This window comes from Arachis ipaensis, chromosome B07, assembly GCF_000816755.2.
Source record: "Arachis ipaensis cultivar K30076 chromosome B07, Araip1.1, whole genome shotgun sequence".
Taxonomy (NCBI): Eukaryota; Viridiplantae; Streptophyta; class Magnoliopsida; order Fabales; family Fabaceae; genus Arachis; species Arachis ipaensis.
Window position 1 is genome coordinate 27744500 of NC_029791.2, and position 23204 is coordinate 27767703.

Sequence of the window (23204 nt, forward strand, 5' to 3'; positions counted from 1 at the left end):
CTAATACTCCCACACGGCTGAGCCTTCTCTCTCCCTCTCTCTATTTTCTTCTTCTTCTTCTCCATTCTTCTATTTTTGCTCAAAGACGAACAAAGTTTTAAGTTTGGTGTTGGAAAAGTATAGCATTTTTCTTTCCATTACCATTCATAGCATCCAAGGTTGGATACTCCTCTAGAAAGAGGAAAGGAAAGGCAGTAGCCAATCCCTCTGAATCTTGGAAGATGGAGAGATTCATTACCAAAGCTCACCAAGACCACTTCTATGAAGTAGTGGCTGAGAAGAAAGTGATCCCGGAGGTCCCTTTCATGCTCAAGAAGAATGAGTATTCGGAAATTCGAAGAGAGATCCAGAGAAGAGGTTGGGAAGTCCTAACCAATCCCATTCAAGAGGTTGGAATTCTCATGGTGCAAGAGTTTTATGCTAATGCATGAGTTATCAAAAACTATGACACCAGTGTTAACCCAAATCCAAGGAATTGGATCACCATGGTCCGAGGAAGAATCTTATATTTCAGCCCAGAAAGTTTGAGGTTGGCATTCAACTTGCCTCTATTGCAAGGAGATCCTCACCCTTACACTAGGAGAGTCAACCATGATCAGAGATTGGATCAAGTATTCTCAGATATCTGTGTAGAAGGCGCACAGTGGAAAAGGGATTTCCAAGACAAGCCCATTCAGCTAAGAAGGGTTGACCTCAAGCCCATAGGTAGAGGATGGTTGGTGTTCATCCAAAGATCCATCATCCCTACTAGCAACTAGTCAGAAGTGACTGTTGACAGAGCCATCATGATTCATTGCATCATGATTGGAACTGAGATGGAAGTTCATGAGGTAATTCTTCAAGAACTATACAAGGTAGCTGAGAAGCCTCACACCAATGCCAGGTTGGCATTCCCATACCTCATTTGTCACCTATGCAATTCAGCTGGAATTGTCATAAATGGAGATGTCTCTATTGGGGAGGATAAGTCCATCACTAAGAAGCGAATGGAGTAAACTAGAGAGCATACACAAGAGCCTGTGCAGCCGCCTCAGTATGAGATCCATGATATACCTCAAGGGATGTACTTTCCTCCCCCAAAGCTATTGGGATCAATGGCAAACTTCTCTTGGAGAATTGAGTACTAACATAGGGCAATTGAGTATGGAGCATCAAGGACATACCACCACCCTCAATGAAATAAGAGAAGATCAAAGAGCCATTAGGAAAGACCAAAGGGCTATGAGGGAAGAGCAACAAAGGCAAATGGATGATATAGAAGAGATCAAGCAGCACATTGGATCTTCAAGGAGGAGTACCAGACGCCACCCTTAAAGGTGGATTCGTTCTCTTTACACCCCTTTCCTGTTATTTTTTTATTTTCTGTCTGTTTATTTATCTGTTTTCTTGTCCTAGTTGCATGATCATTTGCATTGATGTCTTAAAGTTGTAAAATTTTCCATATATCTCTCATCATGCTTAAAATAAAATTTTTAATTGAAAAAAACTGAGAGATGCATGAATTCAAGTTTAAAATAAGATTAGTTTAATTATGTTGATGTGGTGTCATTTGCTTTTGTTTTCTCAATGTATGATTTAAACAGTGCATATTTGAAGTTGGAATTTTAGAATGTTGGCTCTTGAAAGAATAAGGAAAAAGGAAAAGTATTTGATAATCTGAAAAATCTAAAAATTGATTATTGAAGAAAGAAAAAGCAGCAAAAAGAAAAAAAAAGCACGTGGCAAAAGAAAAAAAATTATTATGCATGCAAAAAAAAAGAAAGAAAAAATGGCGAAGAGAAAAATATAAAAAGCAGAAAAATCCATTATTGCCCAAAAATGGAGGAAAAAGAGGACAGATTGAAAAAGCCAATAACACTTTAAACCAAAAGGCAAGGGTAAAATGATCCAAGGCTTTGAGCATCAATGGATAGGAGGGCCCAAAGGAATAAAATCCTGGCCTAAGCGGCTAAATCAAGTTGTCCCTAACCATGTGCTTGTGGCGTGAAGGTGTCAAGTGAAAAGCTTGAGACTGAGTGGTTAAAGTCGTGGTCCAAAGCAAAAAGAGTGTGCTTAAGAACTCTGGACACCTCTATCTGGGAACTCTAGCAAAGCTGAGTCACAATCTGAGAAGGTTCACCCAGTTAAAGTGTCTGTAGCATGAATGTATCCGGTGGTAATACTGGAAAACAGAGTGCTTAGGGTCACGGCCAAGACTCAGAAAGCTGTGTTCAAGAATCAAAATAAGCTTAACTAGGAAAGTCAATAATATCATTTGGATTTTAAGTTCCCAAGGATGCCAACATCTCTGAGTTTCAATGGATAGTGAGATGCCAAAAGTATTCAGAAGCAAAAAAGTACTACGTCCCACTCATCTGATTTTAACTAAGCTTCATTTGAAACTTAGAAATTTATTGTATCTTAATTTTCTTTTTTATCCTACTATGTTTTTAGTTGCTTGGAGACAAGCAACAGTTTAAATTTGGTGTTGTGATGAGCGGATATTTTATATGCTTTTTGACATCATTTTCATATAGTTTTTAGAAGTTTTTATTTAGTTTTTATTAAGTTTTCATAGGTTTTAGTGTTAAATTTATATTTTTGGATTAAACTATGAGTTTTTTATTTTTGGACAATTTCATGTATTTTCTGGATTAAATTGAGGAGGTGGAGCAGAAGTTTGATTCAGAGATAGAGAGAGCACCGCAGATGCTGTCCAAATCTGACCTGCGTGCATTTGAAAGAGCTTTTCTGGAGCTATAGAAGATCGAAAGGCGCGTTCTCAACGACTATGGAAAGCTGACTTCCAGAGCTTTCCAGCAATATATAATAGTCTATACTTTGCTTCGGATTAGAAGGCCCAAAACTGGCGTCCAACGCCAGCTACCTGCCCCCTTCCAAGCGTCCAGCGCCCAAAGAGCATACACCAATGTACAAACGCCCAAAGAGGACCCCCTAGCTGGCGTTTCACGCCCCAGAGACCTCATAGCACCTGTATCTCATCAAAGCTTAGCCCAAACACTCACCAAGTGGGCGCCAGAAGTGGATTTTAGCACTAAATAGACTATTTTACCCTTACTAGTCATCTGTTTAGTATTTAAAGTGTATTTTACATTATCATTAAAGGAAGATACTACCATTCAGCATTATTCACGTTTTACATTGTGTTTTTACCATCAGTATGAGTTTCTAAACCTCCTAGGTTGAGGGGAAGAGCCCTATTGAGTCCTATCAATTAATAAAAGTATTATTATTTCTTCTCCGATCCGTGTTTGATCTGTTTCTAAAATGTATATTCCGATCTTCATCGTGGTGAATAGGATGATCTAACCAATTAGCTCTGTTCATCACATTAAGACAAACGTTCCTGACAAACACTTGCGTCTACTTGGGTTCATGTGAACACGTGACTGGAAAGCACGAGCCAACAACTATGTTTATACATCTCTCAGACGGTTAATCCATGACTTCGTTGGAGACTTCTCGAGACACCAGTTTAGCCGATTTTTAGGGAGATTAGGGTCTCTGTGGTATAGGCTAGAATTCATAGAAGCAGCATTCTCTAATCCGGAAGATTTGACCTTGTCTGTGGCGCTTTGAGTAGGATCGCCAGGAGAATGACTTGCTAAGTGCTTCACCCTTCGTCAGATTGAATGACCACGGCCAATGGTGTTCAATCTGTAGCAGAGGAGATCAATGACCACGTCCCATGGCGTTGATCACATACAGCCTGCCATAGAAGAAGATCATTCACAAGCAGAGAAGACAATAGTACCAGAGTTAATTCAGAAAGACAAAGCAACTCCGACTCTCAACTCTATTCCTGTTAAATATCTTTATTAGTTATATGTCTTCATAGTTTCACAACCAACAACCTTCTGATCCCCCTGACTAAGACCTGCAAGATAATCATAGCTTGCTTCAAACCATAATCCTCGTGGGATCAACCTTGATTCGCTCAGGTATTACTTGGACGACCCAATGCACTTGCTGGTACTGCTGTACGAAAGTGTGGGTTTTGCGTACATGCAACAATGATCATTTGCATTGATGTCTTTAAGTTGTAAAATGTCCCATATATCTCTCACCTTACTTAAAATAAAATTTTTTATTGAAAAGAATTGAGAGATACATGAATTTTAAGTTTAAAATAAGAATAGTTTAATTATGTTGATGTGGTGATATTGCTTTTATTTCTGAATGTATGATTAAACAGTGCATGTTTGAAGTTGAAATTTTAGAATGTTGGCTCTTGAAAGAATAAGGAAAAAGGAAAAGTACAATTGGTAATATGAAAAATCAATAAAAATTGATTCTTGAAGTAAGAAAAAGCAGCAAAAAGAAAAAGAAAAAGCATGTTGCAAAAAAAATTATATGCATGCAAAAAAGAAAAAAAATAGCGAGAAAAAAAATAATAAAAAGCAGAAAAATCCATTACTGCCCAAAAATGCAGGAAAAGGAGGGCAGATTGAAAAAGCCAATAACCCTTTAAACCAAAAGGCAAGGGTAAAAGGATCCAAGGCTTTGAGCATTAATGGATAGGAGGGCCTACAGGAATAAAATCCTGGCCTAAGCGGCACAACCAAGCTGTCCCTAACCTTGTGCTTGTGGCATGAAGGTGTCAAGTGAAAAGCTTGAGACTGAGCGGTTAAAGTCGAGGTCCAAAGCAAAAGAGTGTACTTAAGAACTCTGGACACCTCTATCTGGGGACTCTAGCAAAGCTGAGTCACAATCTGAAAAGGTTCACCCAGTTAAAGTGTCTGTGGCATTATTGTATCCGGTGGTAATATTGGAAAACAAGATGCTTAGGGTCACGGCCAAGACTTTGAAAGCTGTGTTCAAGATTCAAAAAGAGTTGAACTAGGAGAATCAATAATATTATCTGGATTCTAAATTTTTATAGATGCCAACTATTCTGAGTCTCAATGGATAGTGAGATGCCAAGACTATTCAGAAGCAAAAAGCTACTAAGTCTCGCTCATCTAATTGTAAATGAGCTTCATTTGAAACTTAAAAATTTATTTGTATCTTAATTTTCTTTTTATCCTACTGTGTTTTTGGTTGCTTGGGGACAAGCAACAGTTTAAGTTTTGTATTGTGATGAGCGAATATTTTATACGCTTTCTGGCATCACTTTCATATAGTTTTTAGTAGTTTTTGTTTATTTTTTATTAAGTGTTTATAGGTTTTAGAATTAAATTCATATTTTTGGATTTTACTATGAGTTTTTGTGTTTTTGTACAATTTTAGGTATTTTCTGGATGAAATTGAGGAGCTGGAGCAGAAGTCTGATTCAGAGACAGAGAAAGCACTGCAGATGTTGTCCGGATTTGACCTCCTTGCATTTGGAAGAGCTTTTCTGGAGCTATAGAAGTCCAAATGGAGCACTCTTAAAGGCTATAGAAATCTGACTTCCAGAGCTTTCCAGCAATATATAATAGTTCATACTTTGCTTCGGATTTGAAGGCCCAAAACTGGAGTTCAACGCCAGCTACCTGCCCCTTCCAGGCGTCCAGCGCCCAAAGAGCAGAGACCAGCGTCCGAACACCCAAAGAGAACCCCCTAGCTGGCGTTCCATGCCCAGAGACCTCATAGCAAGTGGATCTCATCAAATCTCAGCCTAAACACTCACCAAGTAGGCCCCAGAAGTGAATTTTAGCACTTGATAGACTGTTTTACCCTTACTAGTCATCTGTTTAGTATTTAAAGTGTATTTTACATAATCATTCAAACAACAGACTAGAGAATAGCATATTTTTTTTTTCACTTTGTATTTTACATCAGTATGAGTTTCTAAACCTCCTAGGTTGAGGGAGGATCCCTGCTGAGTCCAATGAATTAATAAAAGTATTACTGTTTCTTCTTCGATCCGTCTTTGATTTATTCCTAAGATGTATACTCGATCATCATCGTGGTGAATAGGATGATCAGACAATCAGCTCTTCTCATCACATTAAGACAAACGTGCCTGACAAACACCCGCATCTACTTGGGTTCGTGTGAATACGTGACTGGAAAGCACGAGCCAACAACTATATTTATACATCTCTCAGACGGCTAAACCACGACTTCGTTGGAGAATTCTTGAGACACCAGTTCAGCTAATTTTCAGGGAGATTAGGGTCTCCGTGGTATAGGCTAGAATCCAAAGAAGCAGCATCCTCTGATCCGGAAGATTCGACCTTGTCTGTGGCATTTTGAGTAGGATCGCCAAGAGAATGGACTACTAAGCGCTTCACCCTTCGTCAGATTGGATGACCACGGCCAATGGCGTTCAATCTGTAGCAGAGGAGATCAATGACTACGACCCATGGCGTTGATCACATACATCCTGCCATAGAAGAGATCATTCATAAGCAAAGAAGACAGTACTACCATGGTTAATTCAGAAAGACAAAGCAACTCCAATCCTTAACCCTATTTCTATTAGTATTTTCTACCCCTTTTGCTTTATTCTTATTACTAATTTTAATCCTAATACAACTCTATATATTACATAAAATCAACAACTTTCTGATCTGCATGACTAAGACCTGCAAGATAACCATAGCTTGCTTCAAACCACAATCCTCGTGGGATCGACCCTGACTCACTCAGGTATTACTTGGACAACTTAGTACACTTGCTGGTACAACAATACGAAAGTGTAGGGATTTCTGCTACCACCGGGGCAGCCTTCGCCTGAAGGTCAGGAACAAGGACCTCATCCTCATCCACGGCAGGGACGATCTTCCCATCTACAACTACGTTATCCATGTTAAATAAGGTGAGGTCGAGGTCGGGTGCCAGAACGTGGACTTGGTCCTTCAAGTTCTCATACATCTGAGCCATCCCACCCACCACATGACCTTGCAACTCGGTATAATCATCATGCGTCGATTGAAGTCTCTCCTTCGCATCCAAAAGTTTACCATAAGCCCAAGTATAGCTCTCTTTGGCCTTCTTCGCCATCTCCTCCGCCAGCTTGGAAGCGGCCTCCGCCTTAGTGGCTCGGGCCTTCTTCTTCTCTAAAGAGGACTTTAAAGCAGTAACCCTCTCCTCCAGCTCAGCCTTCAGCTTGCTAACTATCTCAAACTAGATTTCTCAGACTCCCTCGCCAAAACGGCGTGCAGACCAGCCATATTAACACAACTGCGAGCCATACATTGAAAGTACTTGCGGATAGATACGTCGTCAGTAGGAGCAGAGGCATAGTGCACAACGTAATCCTCACTCCAGGCCAGCCATCAAAGTTTGCATCGGTAATATCAACCAAACTATACGTCTTCTGCTTCTTAGTAGTAGGACCCAGAGGAGAAGAAGGAAGATGTTCCTCTAAAGACGGATCAGGAGAAACCAAATTAACTTGAGGAGTAAGGATGACCTTCCTGGCACCTTGAGAGCCGGTGACCGGCTTCTTCGGAGGAAGCTGAGAGGAACCCTCCTCGGCCACCTTCCTCTGGTGGTTCTGGGCGGCCACAATCTTTTTGGTCTTATGCAAAAATTTCATGGAGTCAAAAGCTGAAGCCATCTCTGAAAACAAAGAAAACACAAACATTATTAGAAACGTAACAAAATAGTTTCAAAAGTAGAGCAAGAGGTCGGATTCTACCTAACTCAGACCGGAGAAGGCTGGGATCCCCTAAGAACTTCTTCATGTCCAGCTGAGGAGCCCGACCCCAATGCTCCTTCAACACGCCCACGAAGGGCTGCTCCACCTCATCCAGACTCTCTAGGGTATACTTAGCCACTACAGGGTTCTCTTGCCACCAAAGGGGAAAGGCAAGCTCGTCATTCACATCTAAGAAAAAAGGATGGACATTCTCTACAGCTCGGATCTTAAAATAAAAATACTTAAAGTCATGAAAGGAGTCATCGAAAATGGCAAACGCCTTCCTACCTTGGGTGGCCCTAAAAGAGATCCAAGAAGCCTTTTTCTTGGTCACCCCAGCCTTAGTCAAAACAAACAGAAATAAGAAAAGTTGAATAGAAGGTCGGACACCTAGCTCACGACATAGAAGCTGAAAGATCTTTATAAAGGCCCAGGAGTTAGGATGGAGTTGAGTAGGGGCAAGGTTACAGGTCCAGAGGATATCAGTTTCAAAGGAAGTAAAGGGAAGGGTAATACCCAACTTGGTGAAAAAACAATCATAAACGTAAAAAAAGGAGCGCTCGGAACGACTTAAAGAGGGGTAGCACACCCTCTCCTCAGGGTCGGGGGCAACCAACTCATAGTTTTTTACTCTTTCCTATTCTCACACACCTTGTGGAACCTCCTAAACTTTTCACAGAACTCCCGATCTACTGGCGTTTAACACCAACTCTTGTGGCTCTTTGGGTGTTGAACGCCTATCATGCACCCCTTCACTGGCATTAAATGCCAGGTTCCTTACCAAGTTGGGCGTTAAATGCCCAGCAGGGCTATCCTTGCTGGCGTTCAATGCCAGAGTCCCTGCCCATTTAGGCGTTGAACGCCTAGTGAGGGCTTCCTCACTGGCGTTCAGTGCCAGGCTCTTGGCCAGTTTGGGCATTGAACACCCAATGAGGTCTTCCTAACTGGCGTTCAATTCCATCCCATTCTCTTCAGATTCGGCCTCTACCTCTATGGTGATGGCCTTGCACTCTTCTCTTGGATTTACTTCAGTGTTACTAGGAAGAGTGTCAGGAGGAGTCTCAGGGATTCTCTTGCTCAGTTGACCAATTTGTACCTCCAAATTTCTGATGGAGGATCTTGTTTCAGTTATAAAACTATGAGTGGTCTTAGAGAGGCTGGAGACTAGAATGGCTAAGTCAAAAAGGCTCTACTTTGGAGTCTCCATATTCCCTTGAGAAGATGGGAATGGTGGCCTGTTGTTGAACCTATTTTGGTTCCTTTCACCTTGATTATTATTGAAACCTTGCTGAGGCTTCTGTTGATCCTTCCATGAAAGGTTAGGATGATTCCTCCATGAAGGGTTGTAGGTATTTCCATAGGTTTCTCCTATGTAATTCACCTCCTCCATAGTGGGTTGATCAGGATCATAAGCTTCTACTTCAGAAGAAGCTTCTTGAGTGCTGCCAGCTGCAGCTTGCATTCCAGTCAAATGCTGAGAGATCATATTGGCCTGCTAGGTCAAGATCTTGTTCTGAGCCAATATGGCATTCAGAGGGTCAACTTCAAGAACTCCTTTCCTCTGAGTTACCCCATTGTTCACAGGGTTTCTCTCAGAAATGTACATGAATTGGTTGTTTGCAACCATCTCAATGAGTTCTCTAGCTTCTGCAGGCATTTTTTTTAGGTGGAGTGATCCACCTGCAGGGATGTTCAATGATATTTTGGACATCTCAGACAGACCATCATAGAAGATACCTAGGATAGATCATTCTGAGAGCATGTCAGGAGGACACCTCCTGATCAGTTGCTTGTATCTTTCCCGAGCTTCATAAAGGGATTCACCTTCTTTTTGTCTGAAGGTTTGAACTTCCACTCTGATTTTGCTCATCTTTTGACTAGGAAAGAATTTGGCCAAGAAAGCATTGACCAACTTCTCCCAAGAGTCTAGACTCTCTTTTGGTTGAGAATCCAACCATATCTTAGCTCGGAAAGAGCATAAGTCTGTAGACCTCAGGATCCACTCCATTGGTCTTAACAGTGTCACAGATTTGCAAGAATTCTAACAAGAATTGGTGTGGATCTTCTAGTGGAAGTCTATGGAACTTGCAATTCTGTTGTAGAAGAGAGACTAACTGAGACTTAAGCTCAAAGTTGTTAGCTCTAATGGTAGGTACAGAGATGCTTCTACCATAGAAATCAGAGATAGGCATGGTGAAGTCACCAAGAACCTTTCTTGCCTCTCCTTCATGATTAGGTTCGGCTGCCATGTTCTCTGCCTCTTGTTCGAAATTTTCTAAGAGGATTCTTTTGGAATGTTGTACTTTAACTTGTTGTAAGCTTCTCCTTAAAGTCCTCTTAGGTTCAAGATCAAGACTAAAGAGAGGCTCTTTGTCCCTGTTCCTAGTCATAAACAAGAAAAGAAAACCAAGGAAAAAGAATAATGGGAGCTCTATGTTCAAGAACAGAGGACTCCCTGTGAGATGTGAAGAAAAAAGAAAAGAAGAATGAAGATAGAAGAAGGAAAAGAAGAATTCAAAAATTAGAAGTGAAAAGATAAACAAGAATTAAAATATTTTTATTTTTATTTTATTTATTAATGCAATTCGAAAATAGAAGCTAATTAACTAAAAAGATTTGAAAATTAATTGATGAATTTTCGAAAATAGAAGAGAGAGATGGAAGAGAATTTTCGAAAATAGGAGAGAGAAGAATTAGTTAGGAAGTTTTGAAAAAGAAGAAAGAGAAAACAAGTAACCAATTAAGAAAGATTTGAAAATAAGATAAGATAAAAGATTAGAAAAGATTTGAATTTAAAATTTGAACTTTGAATTTTAAATTTTGAATTTTGAAATTGAATTTTGAAATTTGAAATTTGAATTTTAAATTTTAAATTTTGAATTTTGAATTTGAAACAAGATAAGATAAAGATTTGAAAAAGATTTGATTTTTGAAAAGGTTTTAGTTTGAAATTTTAAATTTGAAATTTAAATTTTGAATTTTGAAATTGAATTTTTTATTTGAATTTTAAAATTTGAATTTGAAAAAAAAGATAAGATAAGATTTTTTTGAATTTTAAAGAAAGATAAAAAGATAAGATAAGATTTTGAAAAAGATATGATTTTTGAAAAAAATTGATTTTTGAAATTTAAAACTAAGATAAGATAAGATAATTATTTTAAAATTAAAATTTGAATTTTTGGTTGTAATTTTCGAAAATTGCAATTAAAGATAAGAAAAGATATTTTATTTTTTTTATTTTTTGAATTTAATGAAGAAAGAGAAAAACAACAAAAAGACACCAAACTTAAAATTTTTAGATCTAAGACACCTAGAATTCAAAAATTGCTAAGAAAAATACAAAGAGACACCAAACTTAAAAATTTTAAGATCAAAATAACAAGAAAAAGAAGAACACTTTGAAGACCAAGAAGAACACCAAGAACAAAACTCAAAGAATTCAAGGAAAACAAGAACATGCAAAAGACACCAAACTTAAAAATTTTGAAAACTAAAGACACAATTTTTGAAAAATTAAAAGAAAAGACTCAAGAAGACACCAAACTTAAAGATTGACACAAGACTCAAACAAAAAACGCTATTTTTGAAAATTTTTAGAAAAAGACTCAAGAAATTCGAAATTCAACAAGAACAAAAACAAAAGACTCAAACCAAAAACAAAGATTAAATAAAGAAAAGAAAAGGTTTTTGAATTTTTTTATTTTTCGAAAAAAAAAGAAAATAAAATAAAAGACTCTAACAAAATTAAAGACAATACCTAATCTATGCAACAAGATAATCCATCAGTTGTCCAAACTCAAACAATCCCCAGCAACGGCGCCAAAAACTTGTGGCACGAATTCCCACACTTCCTACAACTGAACCAGCAAGTGCACTGGGTCGTCCAAGTAATACCTGAGCGAGTCAGGGTCGATCCCACGAGGATTGTGGTTTGAAGCAAGCTATCGTTATCTTATAGATCTTAGTCAGGCGAATAGAAGAGGTAGGATTGTTGTTTAAATGCATAAAAGAAAATAAAGAGAATTTAATTAGGTTGATATGTTTATAATGATAAGAAAATGGTTAAGGCTTGGAGATGCTTTGTTCTTCTGGATAACTCTGGTTTTACTGTCTTCTTCAACTGTGAATGATTTTTTCTATGGCAGGCTGTATGTGATCAACACCGGTTGAAAGGTTGCCAATGCTCCTCCAGATCTGAACCCTAGGGTCAGTGTGGATCCATTCTGATTGAGGGTGAAGCTCCTACAGTCTGTTCTCCTTAATGATCCTACTCAAAATGTCACAGACAAGGTCAAATGTTCCGGATTAGAGAATGCTGTGCCTTTGGGTTCTAGCCTCTACCACAAAGACTCTAATCTCCCCATACCTCGGCTGAACTGATGTTTCGAGAAGTTCCCAACGAAGTCGTGGATTAGCCGTCTAAGAGATGTATAATCAAGCTAGTGGTTCATCATTGATCGATGAAAGACGCACTCTGAATCCATGTAGAATGAGAAAACCTTGTTCCAGTTCAACGCATTCATAATGATGAAGAATGAAGATACATTTTAGAATCGAGAATTAAACACAGATTGAAAAGAAACAGTAATACTTTTATTGATCCATAAATTTCAGCAGAGCTCATCCGCTCAACCTAGGAGGCTTAGAAACTCATACTGATAGAAAATACAATGTAAAATTCAAAATATGCTGGAAGTTTTTCTCTAGCTATGTGATCTTCTCCCTTAAATACTAAACTAATGACTAAGGATTACATAAAAAAGGTAAAACAGTCTTTTAGCACTAAAATCCACTTTCGGGGGCCACTTGGTGAGTGTTTGGGCTGAGCTTTGATGATGTACTAGGAGGCGTCTAGGGCATTGAACGCTAGCTAGGGGGTCCTTTATGGGCGTTGGACGCTGGTCTTTTCTCCTTTGGGCGTTAGACGCTAGAATAGGGCAGGAGGCTGGCGTTGGACGCCTGTTTTAGGCCTTCAATTCTGAAGTAATGTATAGACTATTATATATTTCTGGAAAGTGCTTGATGTTATCTTTCCATAGCCGTTGAGAAAGCTTCATTTGGACTTCTGTAGCTCTAGAAAAGCACTTTCGAATGCAAGGAGGTCAGATCCAGACAGCATCTGCAGTAAAGCACTGCCTCTGAATCAGACTTTTGCTCCGACTCCTCAATTTCAGCTAGAAAATACCTGAAATTACATAAAAATACAAACTCAAAGTAGAATAAAAAAATGTGAATTTTGCGCTAAAACCTATGAAAACTTAATAAAACTTAAACAAAACATACTGAAAACTATATGAAAATGATGCCAAAAAGCGTATAAAATATCCGCTCATCAGTCTGTAAGAAAATAAAAAAATATTTAAATATTATACATGGTCTAACAATTGGTAATACTATTTTTAAAAACAAGTGTACTATTAGAAAATTTAATTTTATATTTGTTTATTACTAACAACAATATTCCGTTCTACAATTCCTCCCTGCTTATATTTTTTTAAACAAAAAAGTTTTGCATTTTAATTATTTAGGTGTTTTTTTCTAAGTTTTTTTAAAAATTTCACTGCAATCTCCCGTATAATAAGGACAGTCAAAATTTTCAAATTCTATCTTGAAGGATATTAGTGGCTTAGAGATGGGGGTTTAAATCTAGGCCTCTTTTAACTTTGCTTGTTTTTTCTTCAAACTAGATGGATCATTTAGTATTTGTTGAGTCACCTCGAGTTAAAAAGTAGGATATACTTTTAATTTATCTCTTGTCGGTGGAGGAGCCAAAACATAATTGTGTGACGGGATAGATGCTGTGAAGTATTTCTGATTATGAAAAGCAGGAGACAATTTTGTTTTGTCTCTTAGAGATGAAAACCAGAATCAAAAGAAAGAATGAGAAGTAACACGATGATATATCCTGGTTTAACTACCTTGTTCAATGTAGCCTACATCCAGTCTCCATCATAACTATGATGGAATTTTACTATCTTTAACTAAGATTACATTCACCAATTTTTCTAGGATTCAACCTAATCCAATCCGGGACAAATCTAGCTTCTACCCAAGCCAGATTTGACTAGGAACTCAACCTAGATTTACAACCACTAAGTGCTCACCCAACTTAGCAAGAAAATTCCCTCAGGATCATGATAACAAAACAGAAATACATACAAAATATTTATAAAATAAACATTTGGCTTTTCTCTAAGTCTAACTCTCTCTGCCTTTTTTTACTCAATGGCTTTTTCTAACATTCCCCACTGAAATGCCTTTTTTCATTGAAATAAAGAAAATTTAAACTGAGAAAATAGAATATTCAATTGAGAACCATGAAGGAGAAGAAGGTACAGCTCTGTAAGCTATGTAAACTCAAACTTTGCGCTCTCACTCCTTGCACCACTCCTTGCTCCACTCCTTGCTCCAATCCTTGGCCATTTATCCCTTTTAATGGAGTAAAGCTTCCAAAGCTTGAAACTTGTTTTCAGCAACTTGTTTGACTTCGTCTTCCCTAATATCAGCAGCAGCGGTAGCGCAGAAGAAAGATAGGATAGTAGCGATGATTTAACAGTATATGCATTCATACCTTTCATCTTCTCTTTAATCCTTTTTCATATTGCTTCTTAAATCTGAGTCGTGTACCAAAACTTTGGCTCTAAGTTTTTTTTCTGACCATTGATTTCTTGCAAAGCTACATAACCTCCATTTGAATCAAATTTCCTATTTTGTGCATGCAAAAGAAAAATTTCTTCAACAATCTTCAATGAAGCACAAATGAGGAAACCTTTCTTTGCTGTAACATTGAGATATGATATTTGCTTGAAGTCCTAGCTTCTTTGACGTTTTTCTTCTTTGCTTGAAAATGGTAACCCCCTTTTTTCACTTCTGATTTGAGCCCTAATCAGATTTTTTCATTCTTGTTTTCTTTCTTAACTTCACATGGGTGAGAGAAAAGAGAGAAGAGAGAGTTTCGTTCGCTGGCTTATGTTTAGTTCAGATGCAAATGGAGTTGCCAATCTTAGTTATAAACCAAGTTAAGTGAATGGACTCAGATCACCAGTTTGGGCTTTAAGTTTGTTTTAGGCCAGACATGATTCTTTCCTTCTTTTTATCCATATATAATTTCCAGTCATGTGCCTAGAGCATCCACTATCCAAGAACCACACGTCCTTCTTCTTTTTAGATGCTATGCAAATCTGCATAATACTCTTAAGTGACCTTATATATCCAAATCATTTTGGATCCTTTAATGTTAAACCTTCTTGGTTGTCCAAGAGCATTATATTTGCTAATTACCTTGTAGACTTTGTTACCAATCCTTCTTTCAAAGATGAAGAATTGAATAGGTAAATGACCAAACCGGTTGCATGTATGACAAGAGTTTTTGCTTGCTGATTTTTCAAAATGATTTGAGGGTTGAAAGCTTTTGTTTTTGGACATTGAGGCTTCATTTTTAAAATATTGTTTTTCAAAAATAATTTTATATTTGTCATGATACCCCAAGCCAGCCTTTGCAAAAAGAAGTCTTTGACTAGCTAAAAATTTGTCCAAGTTTTTAGAACTTTGGACAAATTTTGCTATGTCTTGATTTAAACCTTTAATCACATTATGCAACCTTTCATTTTCTTCAATGCAATTCAAGAAGGCAGTGATAGAATGCTTTCCATTAAGACTTTTAATTTTAGATTTAAGTCGTTTGTTTTCTTCAACAAGATCAATAGTATTTTTTGTTTCTTTTAATTTTTCTCTTAGGTAAGCATTTTCAGCCTTCAAAATATCATTTTCAGATTCAAGGTCATAGCATTGATTCAAAAATTTTCTAATTTTCTCAGTGAGATCATCAATCATTTGATGGAGTTTATCATTAGTGGGTTGAAAATATGTTACCTCATCATGTTGATTGTGATCGGCCATTAAGCACGCTTGAGAGTTGTGATCAGATTCTTCATCCTCTTCAGAATCATTTTTCAGATCTTCCCATGAAGCCATGAGCACCTTTTTCTTGTCCTTCCTAGTCTTGTCTTCTCTCTTGATTTTGAGACAATCATATTTGAAATGTCCAGCTTCCTTGCAGTTATGGCAAATGACTTTGTTGATGCCTTTCTTTGGTTCCTTTGAGTTGCCTCTTCTGTTCCTTCCTTTTGCCTCATCAGCCTTCTAACTTTCCTAGCAAAAAATATAATCTCGTCATTTGATAAACAGTCGCTGGAATCATCTTCAAATGATTCAGCATAAGACTTAAAGGCCACTCATTTCCTTTTTTGTATCACTTTTCATGAGAGTGGTTTCGTAAGCAAGTAACTTTCCTCTAAGCTCATCATAGGTCATTTTGTTCAGGTTACTGCTTTCTGAGAAAATAGTGGCCTTGGTTTTCCACTCTTTTGTTAGGCTTCTCAAAATTTTTCTCATCAGTACTTGTTCGGAATGAGTAATCCCCAAAGCATCCAAGCTATTTACGATGATAGAGAATATCTCAAACATTTTATCTATTGATTCTCCTTCCTTCATAGCAAACATTTCATATTCCTTGCTCAGCATGTCAATCCCTGTTTCTTTTACTTTCTTAGTGCCCTCATGTGTAACTTGGAGCTTATCCCAAATTTCTTTTGTTGTTTTACATATAGATACCTTCTAGTATTTCTCGAAGATAATGGCACAGTTTAGCATGTTGACAGCTTTAGCATTAAGTTCCACCTTTCTTCTCATACTCCTTCCTTTCGTTCACATTTCCCACGACGATCTGCATTTGCCTTTCCACCTTGCTTCTCATACTCCTTCTTTTCGTTGACATTGCCTGCAACAATCAGTATTCACCTTTCTAGTAGTTGTAATTTTTTTCATTGAAGAATGGAGGTCTATTGTTGGATTGCCCTTCTGTCAAAGTGTAAGCCGTTGTATTAGATCCCATATTATTGGCCATTTAGATCTTTACTCCAAGCTATAAAGCTTGATCCCTTTGAGACTAAATTCTTATACCAATTGATGGATATCAGTGGCTTAGAGAAGAGGAATCTATGCCTCTTTTAACTTTTCTTGCTTTTTCTTTAAACTGGATGGATCTTGTAGTATCTGTTGAGTCACATTGAGTTGAAAAGCAGGATATACTTTTAATTTGTCTCTTGTCGATGGAGGAGCCAAAACAGAATTGTGTGAAGGGATAGATGCTGTGAAGTATTTCTGATTATAAAAAGCATGAGAAAATTTTGTTTTGTCTCTTAGAGAAGAAAACCAGAATCAAAACAAAGAGAGAGAAGTAACACGACGATATATCCTGGTTCAGCTACCTTGTACAATGTAGCCTACATCCAGTCTCCATCACAACTACGATGAAATTTCACTGTCTTTAACCAAGGTTACATTCACTAATTTTTCTTGGATTCAATCCAATCCTATCTAGGACAAACCCAGCTTCTACCCAAACCAGATTTGACTAGGAACTCAACCTAGATTTACAACCACTAATTGCTCACCCAACTTTGTAAGAGAATTCCCTGAGGATCATGATAACAAAACAGAAATACATACAAAGAATTTCTGAAATAAACATTTGGCTTTTCTCCAAGTCTAACTCTCTCTGCCCTTTTCCATTGAATTAAAGAAAGATTAAATTGAGAAAATATAATGTTTTATTGAAAACTATGAAGGAGAAGAAGGTATAACTCTGTAAGATTATGAAGTTGGCAGGGATATAAAAGTCCTCTACTAAGCCATATGCTTTTTTCATTGACTTGTCTGTCATCTCTAGTGAGATATTTGCAGCTTGTACCTCAAAGATTCCCAACTTCTCCATCACAGAGAGTGGCATGAGGTTTATACTTGACCCTAGGTCACACAGAGCCTTCTCAAAGGTCATGGTGCCTATGGTGCAAGGAATTAGGAAGCGTCCGGGATCCGAAAGCTTGTTGCTGAACCAAAGCATTTAGTTCTTTGGTAAGCACTGGAGATTCTTCCTCCAATGCCTTTACTCCAAATAACTTGGCGTTTAGCTTCATAAGAGCTCCTAGGTACCGAGCAACTTGCTCTTCCCTAGTTTTTTCATCCTCATCAGAGGATGAGTACTCATCAAAACTGATGCATTGCAAGAGTGCATGCAAGGGGACCTCTATGGTCTCTACATGAGCCTTGGCTTCCTTTAATTCTTGGACAGGGGCTTCATCAGTGGGTGTTGAATGCTCAGTAGGAATACCTTTACTGGCGTTCAACGCCACCTCTTGTGGCCTTTTGGGCGTTGAACGCCCAGTGGAGACATCTTCACTAGCGTTCAACGCTGGCTTCTCTGCCAGTTTGGGTGTTGAACGCCCATTAAGGATTTCATCATTGGTGTTCAATGCCAGATTACTCCCTTCAGATTCAGCCTCAGCTTCAGTAGTGATGGTCTTGTACTCTTCTCTTGGATTTACTTCAGTGTTACTAGGAAGAGTGTTAGGAAGAGTCTCAAGGATTCTCTTGCTCAGTTGACTAATTAGTACCTCCAAATTTCTGATGGAGGATCTTCTTTCAGTTATGAAACTATGAGTGGTCTTAGAGAGGTTAGAGACTATACTGACTAAGTCAGAAAGGCTCTGCCTAGTAGTCTCCATATGTTCCTAAGAAGATGGGAATGGTGGCCTGTTGTTGAACCTATTCTGGGTTCTTCCACCTTGATTATTATTAAAGCCTTGCTGAGGCTTCTGTTGATCCTTCCATGAAAGGTTAGGATGGTTTTTCCATGAAGGGTTATAGGTGTTTCCATAAGGTTCCCCCAGGTAATTCACCTCCTCCATCATGGGTTGTTCAGGATCATAAGCTTCTCCTTCAGAGGAAGCTTCTTGAGTGCTGCCAGTTGCAACTTGCATTCTAGTCAAATGCTGAGATTTTATATTGACCTGTTGGGTCAAGATCTTGTTCTGAGCCAATATGGCATTCAGAGTGTCTACTTCAAGAACTCCTTTCTTCTGAGCTACCCCATTATTCACAGAGTTTCTATCATAAGTGTACATGAATTGGTTGTTTGTGACCATCTCAATGAGTTCTCTTACTTCTGTAGGCATTTTCTTCAAGTGGAGTGATCCACCTGCAGAGCTGTCCAATGATATTTTGGACATCTCAAAGAGACCATCATAGAAGATTCCTAAGATAAACAATTATGAGAGCATGTCAGAACGACATCTCCTGATCAGTTGCTTGTATCTTTCACAAACTTCATAGAGGGATTCATCTTCTTTTTGTTTGAAGGTTTGAACTTCCACTCTGATTTTGCTCATCTTCTGAGGTGGAAAGAACTTGGACAAGAAAGCATTGACCAATTTTTTCTAAGAGTCTAGACTTTCTTTAGGTTGAGAGTCCAACCATATCCTAGCTCTGTCTCTTCCAACCATGTTCTAGCTCTGTCTCTTACAGCAAAAGGAAAGAGCATAAGTCTGTAGACATCAGGATCCACTCCATTGGTTTTAATAGTGTCACAGATTTCCAAGAATTCAGATAGAAACTAATGTGGATCTTCCAGTGGAAGTCCATGGAATTTGTAATTCTGTTGCATTAGAGAGACTAATTGAGGCTTAAGCTCAAAGTTGTTTGCTCTAATGGTAGGTACGGAGATACTTCTTCCATAAAAATCAAAAGTTAGTATGGTGTGGTTACCAAGAACCTTTCTTGCATCTCCTTCATTATTAGGCTCGGCTGCCACGTTTTCAGCTTCTTGTTCAAAAATCTCTGTGCGGTTTCTTTCGGAGTGTTGTTCTTTAACTTGTTGTAAATGCCTCCTTAAAGTCCTCTCATGTTCAGGATCAGGATTTAAGAGAGGTTCTTTATCCCTGCTCTTGCTCATAAATAAGAAAATAAAAACAAGAAGAAAGAAGAATGGGAGCTCTATGTTCAAGAACAGAGGACTCCTCAGTGAGATGTGAAGAAGAAAGAAGAATAGAGATAGAAAAGAGAGAGGAATACTTCAAAAATTAAGAAGAGAAGAGAAGCTAGAATTAAGATATTTTTATTTTTATTTTTATTTATTAATAAAATTCAAAAATTAAAGCTAATTAACAAAAAAGAATTAAAAACTGAATGATAAATTTTGAAAAAGAAGAGAGAGAAATAGAGAAGATATTTTCGAAAATTAGAAGAGAGAAGAATTAATTGGGAAGTCTTGAAAAAGAAGAAAGAGAAAACAAGTAACTAATTAAGAAAGATTTGAAAACAAGATAAGATAGATTAGAAAATATTTGAATTTAAAATTCAAAATTAGATAAGATAAGATAGAAATTGAAAAGATTTGAAAAATATTTGACTTTAAATTTTGAAACTAGAAAAGATAAGATAAGAATTTGAAAAGATTTGAAAAAGATTTAAAAGAGGGATAAGATTTTAAATTTGATTTTTGAAAAAGATTTGATTTTGAAATTTGAAATTTGAAATTTTAAAATTTTAATTTTGAAATTGAATTTTAAAATTTGAATAAGATAAGATAAGATTTGAAAAAGATTTGAATTTTAAATTTTAAAAGCAAGATAAGATAAGATAAAATCACAATTAAAAGAAAATATTTGAAAAAATATGATTTTTGAAAAGATTTAAAATTAAAATAAGATTAGATAATGATTTTGAAATTAAAATTTGAAAAGCTTGCTAGAATTTTCGAAAATTAAAGTAAAAAGATAGAAAAGATATTTATTTTTATTTTTTGAATTAATGAAGAAAGAGAAAACAACTAAATAACACCAAACTTAAAATTTTTAGATCTAAGACGCAAAGTTTTCGAAAATTTTAAAGAAAAACACCCAAAGACACCAAACTTAAAATTTTAAAGATCAAAACAAAAAGAAAAAAAAGAACAACTTGAACACCAATAAAGAACACAAAGATGATTTTCGAAAATTCAAAGCAAATAAAGAACAACTAAAGGACACCAAACTTAAAGATTGACACTAGACTCAAACAAAAGACACTATTTTTGAAAATTTTTTTAGAAAAAGACACCAAGGAGTTCGAAACTTTTACCAATAACAAGAACAAAGACTCAAACAAAAGATAAAGATTAAAAAAGAAAACAAAGATTTTTGAAAAAGAAAATTTTCGAAAAGAGACACAAAAAACTCAAACAAAATTTAAAAGTACCTAATCTAAGCAATAAAATAATCCGTTAGTTTGTTCAAACTCGAACAATCCCTGGCAACGGTGCCAAAAACTTGGTGCATGGATTCCCACACTCCGTACAACTGAACCAGCAAGTGCACTGGGTCGTCCAAGTAATACCTGAGGTGAGTCAGGGTCGATCCCACGAGGATTGTTGGCTTGGATCAAACAATGGTTATCTTGTAAATCTTAGTTAGGTGGATAGAAAAGTTGTGTAGTTGTTTAAATGCATAAAAGTAAAATAAAGATAATGTTACTCAGTAATTGTGAATCGAATGATAAGAAGATGGTTAAGGCTTCAAAGATGCTTTGTTCTTCTAGATCAATACTTTCTTACTGTCTACTCCAACTGTGAATGATTTCTTCTATAACAGGCTGTATGTGATCAACGCTGGTTTGAGTAGCCACCAATCTTCCTCTAGGCTGAACACTAGGTTTAGTGCGCATCCAGTATGAATGAGGGTGAAGCTCCTGCAGTTCATTCCCTTGGTGATCCTACTCAAAACACCACAAACAAGGTTGAATCTTTCGGATCAGAGAATGTTGTGCCTTGGTTCTAGCCTTTACCACAAAGACTCTAATCTCCCCGTACCTCGGCTAAACTGATGTCTCGAGAAGCCCCTAACGAAGTCGTGGATTAGCTGTCTAAGAGATGTATCCTCAAGCTAGTGGTTCATTGATATCCGACGAAAGACACTCGCTGAACCCATTTAGAATAGAGATAACTTTTGACGGTTCAACTCATTCATAAAGTTGAAGAACGAAGATACATCTTAAGAGAGAATAAAACGCGAATTGAAATAGAACAACAGTGCTTTTATTAATCCATAAAACTCAACAAAGCTCCTAACCTTAACCTAGGAGGTTTAGCGACTCATGCTGATGGAAGAAATACAAAATGAAACGTAAAAGTGGGCAAGAGTCCTAATGTTAGCCCAAAGCGGGTTAGGAATTTTATCAAAATAAGATTGGCGTTGTAAGTATAGTTCCCAACCCAACAATTGGCCAACAATCAAATCTAAATCAAAAGATGTCACAATGCAAAAACAAAATAACTGGGAGTTTGAAGTCCCGGGTCGTCTTCTCTAGGAGTTGCAAATGAAGTGCTAAGATTATTGGCTATGATTGATTGCAAGAGAAGCAAGAAATATAAATAGCAAGAAAGTAACTTAACATGCAAGAAATTAAATGAAAGCAATTAAATGATCATGCAAGGAATTAAAAGTCAAAGCAATTAAGTGCAAGGGAAGGAAACTTAAAATGCAAGAAACCTCTTGGAAAGTAATTGAGAGCTAAGGTTACCTATCCTAGACATTAACCACAGACACATGATGATTATGAAGAGTTAATCCTACTTAGTCAGCCTTACATCGAGAATAAGTCAAATAGGCATAGTTGATTTCAATCCCTAAGTCCTAGTCAACACTAGTGGGTCACTTAGAGTCAAGGAAAACCAAATCAACTAACTACTCTAATGTATCAAACAAGAATGGACATCAATGACTCAAGGAGCACCAAAGTCCTCAATACCAAGCCAAAAGTGAAGGAAAAAAACTAAGTAAAAACTAAGCCAAGCATTTTATCAAACATTTGGTGTGCATGAAAATAAAATAATATTAAATTGTATTAAAAATAAAATCTAACTACCAAAGGCAAGGAAAATCATAATAACAACTAAAGAAAGCAATAATAAGATGAAAACATAAATTTGCATTAAATGAAATTAAAATAAACAAATAGTGTTCATAACATAAAAGTGACAAAATAAAGGAAATAACAAAAGAGATGAAGAAGATAAAGACAAAAGAGCATAAAAACATAAAGGAAACTACACTAGAACAAGAATTAAAAGCTGAAATTAAAGGAAATTAAACTAAGAAAACCTAAATTCTAGAGAGAGGGGGGAGCTTCTCTCTAGAAAACTAAGAGAAAAGCATGTAAAAGCTAAACCTAATTGCCCCCCTGTTTCCAGTTGAATTGGGGTTGAAATAGCTTCAGAAATGAGTTGGATTGAGTTTTGGAGGCCCAAAATTGGCCCCAGCGATTTGTATTAATGAGCTCACGTGACTCGGGTCACTAGTACGCTTCTGTCACGCGCACGCGTCACTAAGAAAAATTCACTTCCACGCGTATGCGTGACTTGTGTGTCGCACGCACGGATTGCTGAACTTCCAAACTCCATTTCTTCATGGTTTCTTCCCTTTTGCATGCTCTTTTTCTCACTTCTTCAATCCATACTTGCCTTGAAAACCTGAAATCACTTAGCAAACACATCAAGGCATCAAATGGGATTAAAGTGAATAAAATTTAGCAGTTAAAAGGCTTAAAAAGCATGTTTTTTTACTTTCAAGCACAACTTAGGAAGAAATCACAAAACTAAGCTATTTCAATGGATAAGTGCAAGAAAAGTTGATGAAATCCACCCAAATAGAGCAAATAAATACCATGAAATGTGGATTCATCAAGTCCCTAACAAGGATGGACCCTTGTCTATATATACTAATCTAATCACTAAGGATTACAGAAATATGATAGGCTTAGG

The 23204-nt window shown here is 37.0% G+C and overlaps 1 long non-coding RNA gene across 1 annotated transcript; it reads left to right on the forward strand.

Moving 5' to 3' along the window:
- Positions 3312-22710, forward strand: LOC110264540. The gene is made up of 3 exons (XR_002350718.1): positions 3312-3321; positions 6211-6223; positions 22635-22710. It is a non-coding gene; the product is annotated as an uncharacterized LOC110264540 (long non-coding RNA).